Below are 11,318 nucleotides of genomic sequence, written 5' to 3' on the forward strand. Positions count from 1 at the left end.
CTGACCCGCCCGCTGCTCCCCTCAGCAGTGTACTTCGTCGATCTGCCTGTTCTGCTCCCCACTCTGTCTCTGGTGAAGCCTCTCGCTGCCCCTGAGGCTCTGGCCTGTATCCCAGCTCTGTATGCACAAATAAAAAAAAAAAAACATTTTTCAATATCTCATTAAGCATTATGTCTGTTACAGATATTTTATAGATTCCTTTTATCAGGTTGAGAAAGTCCCCCTTTTTTGATTGCTTATGTGTGTGTCACAAATAGGTATTGAATATAGTAAATTGCTTTTCCAGAATCTTTTGAAATTAGTCTATGATTTTTCTTCTTTATTCTATCAATAGAGTGAATTAAATTGACTAGTTTTCAACTGTTGACTAACCTTGCTTGGCTAAGGTAAACCCTCCTTGATCATAATGTACGTTGCTGTATTCTATTTGTTAATATTTTTAAGAATTTTTGCATCTATTGGTTTGCAATTTTATTTATTTTTCATTGTTTCTTTCCTTTCTTTTAAAAAATAATGTCTTCATCAGAATTTGATATTAGGATCATACAAGTCACTTATACATACATGTGAAGTGTTTTAAGATTAAAACTGTCTTCCTTTTATTTCTGGTACAGCTTATTAGTGAAGCAATTACTTTATTATTTCATATTACTTTATTGGTAAGAAGTTCAATGATAATTAACTTTTAATTCATTTTTCCCATTAGATAAATGTTGAGTCAGATTTTCTTTGATCATGTGTTAACTCAAATAAATGTTTCACCTAAACTGTCAAGTTTTTTGGATGAAATTTTTATTATTGCTCTCTATTTTCCTTGGTAGGCTCATTTTATTTCTGATCTTGCCAAATTTTTCACTTTCATTTTTGTAGGTGATTACTGTTTCATCTTTTCAAATAAAAAATTGATTGTTAGTTTATATTTTATTTATTTCTTCTCTTATCTTTATTATTTCCTTCTTTCTAATTGGTTTTGTCTTGTTTTGCTTTTCTCTTTCTAAATTTTTAAGGTGATACCTTAGGTTATTGAATTTTAATTCTTTTTTCTTTATTTTGTCTTTTCATTTCATAGAGGTCAGATTCTTTTCTGATTTTCCATGTGATTTTTTTCCTTGATCTATCAAAGAACTGAAAACGTCTTATTTAACTTCTAATTACTTATCACTCTCTAGGCTTCTTATTGCTATAGTTTTCTAGTTTCTCTGTTGTAGTCAGAGAATATAATCAGTGTATTTTCATTCTTATATAAAGATTGTTTCATAACCTAGCATAGGGTTTATCTTGGTAGATATGTAATCTTACTTGGTAGAATGTCCATTGTACTTAAACAGGGTATAGTGTCATCTTTGTGCTTACTGGTATTGTGATTGTTTTTCTACTAATTATATAGATAAGGGCATTGAAATCTCAAGCTAGGAGTGCAAATCTTCCTCTAAAGCTGTAAGTTGTTGCTATCTCATGTGGAACCAGCTGTGGCCTACCCTCAAGCTAAATGCTAAAATAACACCAAATCCACCAGCCTTTCAAATGTCTTTGAAACGTCAGTTCCCTTCTAGAATCTACATGCTTTTGTATGTTCTCTAGTTCCCAATATAAAGTTGCTTTCTATAAAATGGTTGCTCAGGAGATGTTTACTCAACCATACCATCAAATGGTTCTTTAAAAATATTTTACCAGTGATTCTAGGTATTTTTTTTTTTTGGTGAAAAGATTGGAATATTATAATATAGCCTTCCAAATCCAGAATTTTACATCTTCAGTACATACATTCTTGAAATATACTTTATATCACAAGAAGTAAAATTGACCAAACAAAAAGAAAAAAGAAAACACAACCATTAAAGTTGAAGTTTCTATCTACATACCACTAAAAATAATATTAATAGATTACCAGTGCAAATGTTAGACCTTGTGAAAAGATCATACATGCTTGTTAAAGTGATTACTGATATATGATAGCTCAAGTTCAGAGGGACCTCAGCTCTTTAACCACCCCTCCAAATCTGAAACCCCTTCGCAACATTGTCTCAAGTTTGTCTTATGCCCATTCATCCAACCATAAATGAACAACTTACTAGTGAGGGGTAATAGGTTCTATTCTTGGAAATTCTATATGTGAAAATCATCAACCTTCTCTTGCCTTGAAATCTGTTCCTTGTGAATTCCACTAATTGATCTTAGACCTACCCATTGATTCTTATTGAGTATAAATGTTTCATTTACACCATCTAGATAAGTCTTTTTAACTCCTTTTTATTGGATATTCCTAGGTTCCTCAGATCTATGTTAATGACAGATACTGTCATCAGTCCCTTTACTTAGCTCTTTGAGTTAGAAGGTAAATTTGAGAGTGAAGAATTTGACCATAGGTTTTGATGATAGCTTACTGCAAGAAAAAAAAAAATTGATTAAAAATTCTACAAAAAAAAAAAAAAACCCACCTCATTCCTTTAGCAAAATAAAACCTTTTCTTTCTTTCTTTCTTTTTTTTTTTTTTTTGCAGCCTTTAATACAAAAACATATTTGAAAAAAACAACAAAAAAACAAGAACATAGAAAAAAGATTCATCCGAGGGGGAAGGGGATTTTTTTTTAAGTTATCTATAGGACTATAACTATAAAGGTGGTTCATCTAATTAATCCTAAGATTCATAGGAACAGCTCTGTGTCATCAAAAATAATAAAGCATCCATTTTTCTTTTAAAAGAGTCCTTTAACTTGTCCCTTGCTCTATTCTTCTTCACTCTTTTCCAGTTCCTACTGAAACCTTCCCTTCCGCATGTTAAGGTAATTTTCTCTTGTTTTGCCAGTTGTGCACAATGGGAACAAAATAAAGGAAATGAAATATTAAAATGAGTTGAAGTAACAAAATAGAGACAAGAAGAAAAGCTTGCATAGGAATTTGAGAGAGATGGAGCAACATTTCCAGAAGGAAGCAGGAGACGTGTCTATGTCCTGGGGGTTGTACAGATGGACAGATGAAGAACAGCTTCCTGGGACTCCTGAGTTTGGGCTCTGCATTCTTCACTGACAGCTCTCATTCTCTGTGTCATCTCTGGTGGGTCCCCTCATTCTCTTGGGTCTTAATAACCTCCCCTGTGAAATAAGGCATTTGACTAGAGAAATCTCAAGCACCTTCCAACTCAGAAAGAACACAGGTCATTCATTCATTGATTCTCTTTGCAGCCAATGTCTTGTTTTCCAATTGGAGATCTGGAGTGTGGACCAGTGATTCATGTTATGAATCTCCTGCCAACTATGATTCCATTCTCATCTTAACTGTAAACTCCCTGTAAACTCTGGCAAAAGTATATCATTTTTGGTTTATTAATTTCTATGTATAGAAGGCTGACTACTTCCAACGTATTTGTGTACCTCTTTTATTTACTTTATTTTTAAGATTTCCATGAAGTCCATTGGGGGAGATCAATACAGGTGGAAAGATCATCACTGTCATCATTTGCAAAGTTATTCTTTCTATTTGCTCCAAAGAAGCTAATTTCTAATGTTTGGACTCACTGTTGAAGTCTTTGGCAAAAGACCTTCAAGCAGTGGGAGGACTAGTGGAGATCTGTTGTCCTTGTTTGGAGAAGTTGGATGTGGTGGAATAGTGAAATGAAATTCTGATGCTTCATGATGGCATTATCTTGGCAGTAGCTCCGAGGGTCAAAACTCATTCACAGGCAGGTTCTGGGTGCTGGCTTGCCTGCTAAATCTGAGATCTACAAGGAATTTAAGTCTATGCCTATGCTAAAGGAGTGGCCATTTGTGTGAGTTCTTTTGTGACTAGCTGGGATTCAAATGAAACATGTAACAAAGCATCAATGGTCCATAATGTTCTAATTCGACATTCTATGGTTTCTAAATGGGCATGTACAGACTTATATTTATTAGAGACCAAAGATTCTGTGCTTTCCTCTATATTTTGATGCTGTAATATTAATAGTTTGATTAGAGACCTTTTAATCTTTGGAGCAAAACCAGTGACCTGTATCCTGGGAAGAATTTCTAAGTTACCTGGCTTTGCTCAGCATTGGCCTGTCTGATTGTGGGTGTTCTTTTTTTGCAAGACTAGGTAGTTATAGAGATTGTGCCCTGACAAAGGACCCAGTTGAGGAGGCAGGTGGAATCTGAAGTCAATCCTTCCAGTACAACCACGTCACTGTTCTGGTGTAAGCTCCATTTACATAGAAGGACTCTCACCTAGAAAACCACAGAAAAAGTCCTTGATTAACTGACTCCAATTCTACTCCTTCCCCCATTTCCTACCTTCTCTCTAGGACAACCTCAGCCACTGGTATTAGCCCTGGACTAGAGACAAGGGAGCTGGCTTATTCCTGAACTCCTCCAAGCTGTCACAGGCAAGTGGTTTGTGCCCTTGTTTGCCTGTTTCTATGAAATTTCTCCTACTCAAGATTGACTGGTGTAGAATTGAGGTTTTAAACCTCTGTTTTGCCATTTTTGCTACCTAAGAATCCTCAGGAAAATATTTTAAACTCTGAATGCTATAAATTTTTAAATCTGCAAAATGGAGCGAGTAATTGTACCTACCATTTAGTTTTTCGAAAAACTCAAAGTCTTATATGTTTACATATACATGAACAGTACATACAACAGTACCTGGCAGCTAACATTATTAACAGTATCTTGTACTCTGGAGAAATTGAATAAACATGTTCTATTGTGATGATGATGATGATCTGTAAAGTTCCCACCTCCTGACATTCCTTCCTATACTGGTATCTATGGTACTAGGTAAACCCAGCTTGTATTCTCTGGTGCTTGAGCCTTGGTTACATCTGAAGGGGGTGTGAGGACATCAGCTCTCAGGACAGAAACAGGGCAGAGCGTCCTGTGTTTTGACTAGTAATTATAGCCTGCATCAGATGGGCTCATTGCATGGATGTGTCTGATTATGTTTGTGTGCATTGGGTAAGCATACTTGAACTTGAACTCTATTATCCTTGGCCCACAAGAACTGTTAACATTGCTTTTGAGTGTTTTGTGGAAACTCTGGGTACAGGGTATTTAAAATAAGACTCCGTGATTTATTCTTTCCTTGGTTTTGTCTAGACTGCTGGAGTGGAGAGAAGAATGTTTCCAAAGAGACCTGGATAGCAGGATGAACTTGCTCCCCACCAGAGCCCATCCTCTCTGTACCTGCACGGTGAGTGCTAAGGATAGGCCTTGGGGGTAGGAGGATGGGTCACCTTTGCCAAGTGACCTCCCACCAGCCTGAATTCTGAGACATGTAGAGGGTGAGTGACCTAGGGCACTTTATCGCAGGTCATCATCATCATCACGCATCTGGTTGGACCAGATGAGGCTCCTGGTTGGGAGTAGGGATTTGGAGTATTGTCCTACTAGCTATATGGGAAGGTTCCATCTTTGGGCTGCTGTATATTTGCTTCCCAGCTCTCCTTGTCCCTTTCTCTCCAGTGAAGGCAGGAAATGAAAGATAGGGTCTCAGAAGACTTATTTCAGCCCGAATCCCACCCCAAGTCCCTGACCAGAGGTCAATCCTTAAAATGAGTTCAGTACCAAGTGGAAGAAACTGTGTGATGGAAACAGCACTGGATCCTCATCAGTTTTGTCACCGTGAACCTGCATCTTGTGTCCATGGGAAGTGCAAAGGGCAGGCTTCACGCTTCCATGACTGCCTTGGGATAGCAGATGGCTCTTTTCAGCCTTGGTTTTCAGCAGGGAAACTCACCGCGCTTTGCACAGAGAAGTCACAGGTGTGGCTTGTAACTAGTGGAGTTTCCACTCACAAACATCACTCTGAGGCTACTATGGGTGGAAGAGAGAAGATACTCCCCTCTCAACTGGATCCACATTCATGTTTATTTTTTAGCCCAGTTATACACACAGTGAGACTGAGTCCCCTGCACACATGGTCCAACCAAGGAACAAAAAGGTACAGTGACTCCCCAGCTCCCAAAGTAGTGATAAGTAGTGATCCCCCTCCCACCTCCTAGGATTGCTCTGCCTCTCAGGGTTCCTCAAGGTTCTTTTTTTTTTTTAAGATTTATTTATTTATGCATACAGAACTGGGGTACAGGCCAGAGGTGCGGGGGCGGTGAGAGGCTTCACCAGAGACAGAGTGGGGAGCAGAACAGGCAGATTGATGAAGTATACTGCCAAGGGGAGCAGCAGATGAGACAGGAGAGGTCTGCTGCACCTTGTGGGTCACCGCCAGGACCGGGATCCTGGAGAAAAGTTTAGACAAACCAAACTCACACTGAAGCATCTGCAGCCAGCTTGCAGTGCTGTGTCCTAACCAGTTGAGCCACCAGGGAGGGCCTATTCAAGGGTCTTAAGGCATAAACTCCAGTGAGGCTCCACCTACAGCCATCATGTCTTCCAGAGCATTTGCTTGTTCTTATTATCCAGACCCTTCCATGGGGCTGGGTGGTTAGAAACCAGAGGATGGAACCCAGGCTTCTGAGGCTGCTCGATCTGCTTCAAGGATCTCACTGTCTATAAAATCAAAAGCATCTTCGTATTTTGAATCATCGAATTGACTCTGGTTTTCACTTTCATCTCAACATTTGGTGAGGTCTAAATACAACTGTAGAGGGCCAGAGAAACAGCTGGAGGGAAATGAACAGCTCAGCGGATAAACGGAAGGGCCTCTTTACATTGGTCAATCCAAATCTGAAATGTGAAACCTGAACACATGTGAGGAGAGGAATGGTCTATTGAGTATTTTATGGTCGGAAGATGGAATCAATGGCGAGCCATATCTTTGTCACATCCAGATAGTAAAACTTTATGAGTTCTTCCCCATGAAATATTTTGTTTATGTCACATGAGTCTAACCTATTTTTTTTCCTTTTTCTTTACTTCCCCTACCCTCTTTGTCTCCAGAGGCCTATTCCCCTTGGAAATGCATTAGTTACCTAGGAAACCTTAATGTCATTTTTTAAAATGAGTTTGGTGCAGCATAAAGTCAATTTATAGGGTGGTTAGGAATTCATGTCATGACTGGTGAAATAGGAGACTTTATTATGATTTCTATATCCACCTGTGTGGTAGGAATACACACCTTTGCTCTATCATTATGGGTAATTTCTTGAAACACAATTAAGAATATGTATGCTATTTCACAAAATGAGTTGATTCATTGCTGTTCACTGTAAGTCGTTATATTGTTCAATGTAAGCTCTAGAACATAATTAGCAATAACAACAAACCAATAATGTCAGGCAATCTGTTAAGAGTTGAAGGATATGGTGGAATTTCCTTTTAAATGATGAGGTGGTTCTGCCTTTGAGGCAAAGAATGAGTAAGAGATTTTGAAACCTTTCCACTCTGTCTTTCATGCTCTTCAAGGTCCACATTAAGAAGCTATATAAATTCTAAATATGTTCACTACTTTATTCTGCTCATTTCTTTTTGTCTTTTTCCAAGGGGGGGATATATGCCCATAAGGTCATATTAATGAAATATTCAAGGATGGCTTGCAAATAACAAAGAGGGTCAAACCTAGAGTCAAACCTCTTGAGAAGGCTGAGCCCCCCAACTTTGAGAGGGAAGTGTTTTAGAGGTTAGACTATGAGGTTGAGAGTTATTGCTCACTTTACACCAGGCGCCGTGGGGAGCATTTTTAGTTAATGAGTTAATTTGGTCCTCATCATATTCCTCTGAGATTGATATTATTTCTACCAATGATAAAAGGTCTCCAAAATTAAGGCTCCTGTCCAAAGACACAGAACTAGTAGGTAAAGCAGGCAGCACAGAATGTAGGTTTATATGACTTCAAAATCCACCCTTTCTTTTTTAAAGATTTTTTTATATTAGTTTTTTTTTTTTTTTACATATTTTTGTGCATTTTTCCACCTCAGTTGCAACCCCCTTGGGTTTCCCGTCACCAAATCACCCATCAAAATCCACCCTTTGATGGAATCTTTCAATGGTTGTTGATGTTACTACTTTTTTTTTTCCAGGTTCCCTGGAGAGACTGGACCTTCAGCTTCCTCAAATGTGAAAGTCAAGATAAAAATGCAAACTAATGTGGGTAGAACTTGATCTCTAGCGTCTTGCATCCTGTTTAGGGAACATGCCTATAGAGAGCAAAGCAGAGCTTTCTCAAGAAGATAGGGAAGCACTCAGCTTCTGTGCTCAACTGCACCAACTTTGGGGGGAAAAAATCTCCCACATCAAACTCTTGGGGCGTTGGGGAGGAGTTGGAACTGACATGCTGCCTGTGTGTGGAACTTAGTTAACAATACTGCAGTTAGCAAAGTGTAGTCACAGTTGAGCAGCCAGAAAGCTTCTGAGTGCCAGCAGTCAAGGTAGCCTTTCCTGACCCCTATGCAAACATCTTTTGCACCACTTTGTTTCTAAAACACAGACTGTGTCTGGGAGAAGAGGTAGGGATGGATGGGGCGAGGCAGAAGAAATTAGCTGCAGCCCTCATTAACTCCTCCACAGTGCCCCCAGCAGCTGAAGAAGCAACTTGCAGATATTTTAGGATCAGCTCAGGTGTGGTGGGGGGAGAGGTCAGTGGATCTCAAAGGTAGGAAAAAGAAAAGTGCCCAGCAAGGACGGACATTCAAGGCTAGCTAGGTGGTCATGTGGAAAACAAACAAGCTTGTTTTGGCCACATGTGGCCCCAGAGGAAAAGGGTCCTGGGAGAGCATTTGGTCCAATTCTCTCATTTCCTGGGTCAACACTTCACAATGCATTAACCGCCTTGGGTTACTGCCCCTCATCCCTGGCTCCCTGGCCACATGGTGAGCTCCTCTCCCCCTCCCCTTCCCCCCTCCCGCCCCCCAGCTCACAGTCTACTGAATTGAATGAACTGAAGCCTAAAGTAACTAAATTTCACAAGGTAAAAGCTTAATTCATCCCAACATTTCCACATTTCCATTTGGTCTCCATTCAGTATTTCAACCACAGAGTGGAGCTATTGCAAAAGATAAGGGTAGGCAGAGGCAAGCTTTTGAAATTTCTTTTAGGAGTGAACTGCAAAGCCTTTCCAATGCTAGCTCTGGTTCCTGCTCTCACAAACCACTTTCGGGACTCAGGGCCTTATCCTCAGATGCAGCAGGGAGAAAAAGAAAGCAACCTAAAAATATAGTCAACAGATGGTCAACCAAGGTGGTGAGCAGGGAGTCAGCTTGGAGAGCAGTGATGACCCAGCTAATCAAAAAAAGACCTAGTTCTGGAAGGACTTCCCTGCCCAGTCTGTCCCTGAACTCTACAGTCTACTTTCTGCTTCTGCTCTTTGCCTCAGCTGTCTATGCCATGAGATCTTCCTCAATTAAAATTTAAAAAAGGGATGTGCTTAGAAAGCAGAACTTTCTGCCATTCCCAAATGACTCTATAGTACATACAACCTTCTTTTATTCTGTCTTTGAAAAATATGCCTTTCCATACCTTTTCCCCAGCCACTGTCTTCTTCTATCACTTTGCCAATCTTTTGGAAGTCTGAAGGAAGACTGGAAGTTGGGTCTGTGGGGGACTGAGTCTCTTTAGAAGGGAGAAAGGATAACCTTTGGCTCTGAAGTAGCAGGAAAGCAACTGAGGAAAACCCAGGTGGTTTGTTCTAAGGGGAACTCGCCCAGAAAGAAAGGATCAGTGGCTCTCCATTTGGGAGAGAGTGAGCAAAGTGAATCTTCACCCTCAGCTAATCTATTCCTCACTCTTCCTCTCTCCTTTCTTCAACCCCTCCCTTGTCAGCCCTCCCCCCCCCTCCTCCAGGCACTGCACATATTTGGCAAGATTAAGGTGTTACCTCTCATATTACAAGGCTTGCTGATTGCATGCAAGGACAGACCCACCAGCTCAGGACAAACTTCTCCGAGTTGGGAAACAATACAAACTCTTCCAGGCATCACCTACAGCCTGGCAGGGGCTGGAGGCCCGCAGTGCTAGGCTTCTGCAGAACACATCCTGGCGTTAACTCCTTGTGGCCTGCTCTTCTTTCTTTCTTCTGATTTTTCAAATTTAAGTTTGCCCCCTCCCTCCCCCTCCTACCACCAGACTGCCAGTAACCGAGTTGCTAGAGTTGCTAAACCGCCTGCGCGCGGTTTAACCCATTCTTCCCGGCAGCAGGAGCCCACACCTCTCTCCCGGCAATCCTCGGGGTCCTGGAGGACCCGGAGTTCCAATAAAGAGCGTCCAGAGCTCCCCGGTAGAATGGAAACTAGGACCAGAGTATCTCCTTTGACTGCAGAAGGGAGGGAGGAGGGGGGAGTGCGGACTGGGGCGAAGGGGTGGGGAGAGGAGGGCTGGAGGCGACTTAGTAGAGAGGGAGAAAAGCAGAACTCCGCTCAACACTCCCAGTCCAGACCTTCGTGGTGCTGTGCAGCCGGGCAGAGGGGCCAGCTCGGCAACCTCAACCTCGTCTAGGCCGGAGAAAGACCTGGGCACTTTGGCTCAAGGGGAGGCATTGAAGAAGGACCCCACCTTCCCAGGGAGCACGGAGGGAGGTGCCACCCCAGGGCCTCCGTGGGCGCTGCTGGCCATTTTCTATGTGGCAACCTCCACCCAGGGTAATGATGAGGCAGGTACAATCTATTTTGTATGCAGCCCCCAGACCACACTTTCGCCCTTCCTGCCGCAGCCCCTGAACGCGTAGGGTCCTGCCGAATCTGGTAGGTGCGGCGCTGCCTTTATGACATTCTCCAACAACTCGAAACCATGCTAATGTGTTTAACCCGGTCCTAGCAGCAACACATAATGGGGTGATTATTAGATACCTAGAATGGCAGGATAGAAAGAAGACAAGACATCCATGCATTCCCTTCCTCACCCCAATCGCCATGAGTGAAAATGTCCCGGCTGGGAGACCTGGCCGAATTGAGACCGCAGAAATGAAGCGGAGGGGGCGTGGGGGTGAGGTCTGCTTGGCCACCACCGAGGGAGCGAAACTCTGGTCCAGGGCTCTGGATTTCTCTTTGAAGCCTAAGCAACACCCTCCTCCCAACACATACACAGACACACACACACACACTTTTCTCAATGGCAAGTGGAGGAAAACAAGATGACTTAATTCGGTACCTTTAGAGAGAAAAAGCCCTGAACAAGTGGGGTTCTAGTGGGCAGCTCAAATGACTGGGAAATGAGAGATTTTTGCCCCCCTCCTCTACCCCTCGGCTCAAATAATCTACCGATGGAGAGACGAGCTCCACCGTCTCCCGGCGCTACTAGGTGGGTTGGTCTTTTCTTCTTCCAGCGCAGTCCCAGCATGCTGACTAGCGGCTGGCTGGCGGGTGCTCGGCAGCCAGTTTGAAAGGAAGGGGACTTAGAGAAGTTGGAGTCTGTGCGGAATGGGAGATCCCCAACCATTCCCATTTGCTTTCGTGCGCGCGC

At 42.0% G+C, this 11,318-nt stretch overlaps 1 protein-coding gene across 1 annotated transcript in view; it reads left to right on the top strand.

The window, feature by feature from the left end:
- Window positions 1-2,847: 2,847 nt before the first annotated feature.
- Window positions 2,848-11,318, top strand: part of NTF3 (neurotrophin 3) — a 72,733-nt gene continuing 64,262 nt past the window's right edge. Inside the window, exon 1 of the mRNA XM_004692865.2 lies at window positions 2,848-2,858. The gene's annotated coding sequence lies outside the window, so the exon portion shown is untranslated. The remainder of the gene's footprint in view (window positions 2,859-11,318) is intronic.

This window comes from Condylura cristata, unplaced genomic scaffold (genome assembly GCF_000260355.1).
Source record: "Condylura cristata isolate star-nosed mole 26May11 unplaced genomic scaffold, ConCri1.0 scaffold00034, whole genome shotgun sequence".
Lineage (NCBI taxonomy): Eukaryota > Metazoa > Chordata > Mammalia > Eulipotyphla > Talpidae > Condylura > Condylura cristata.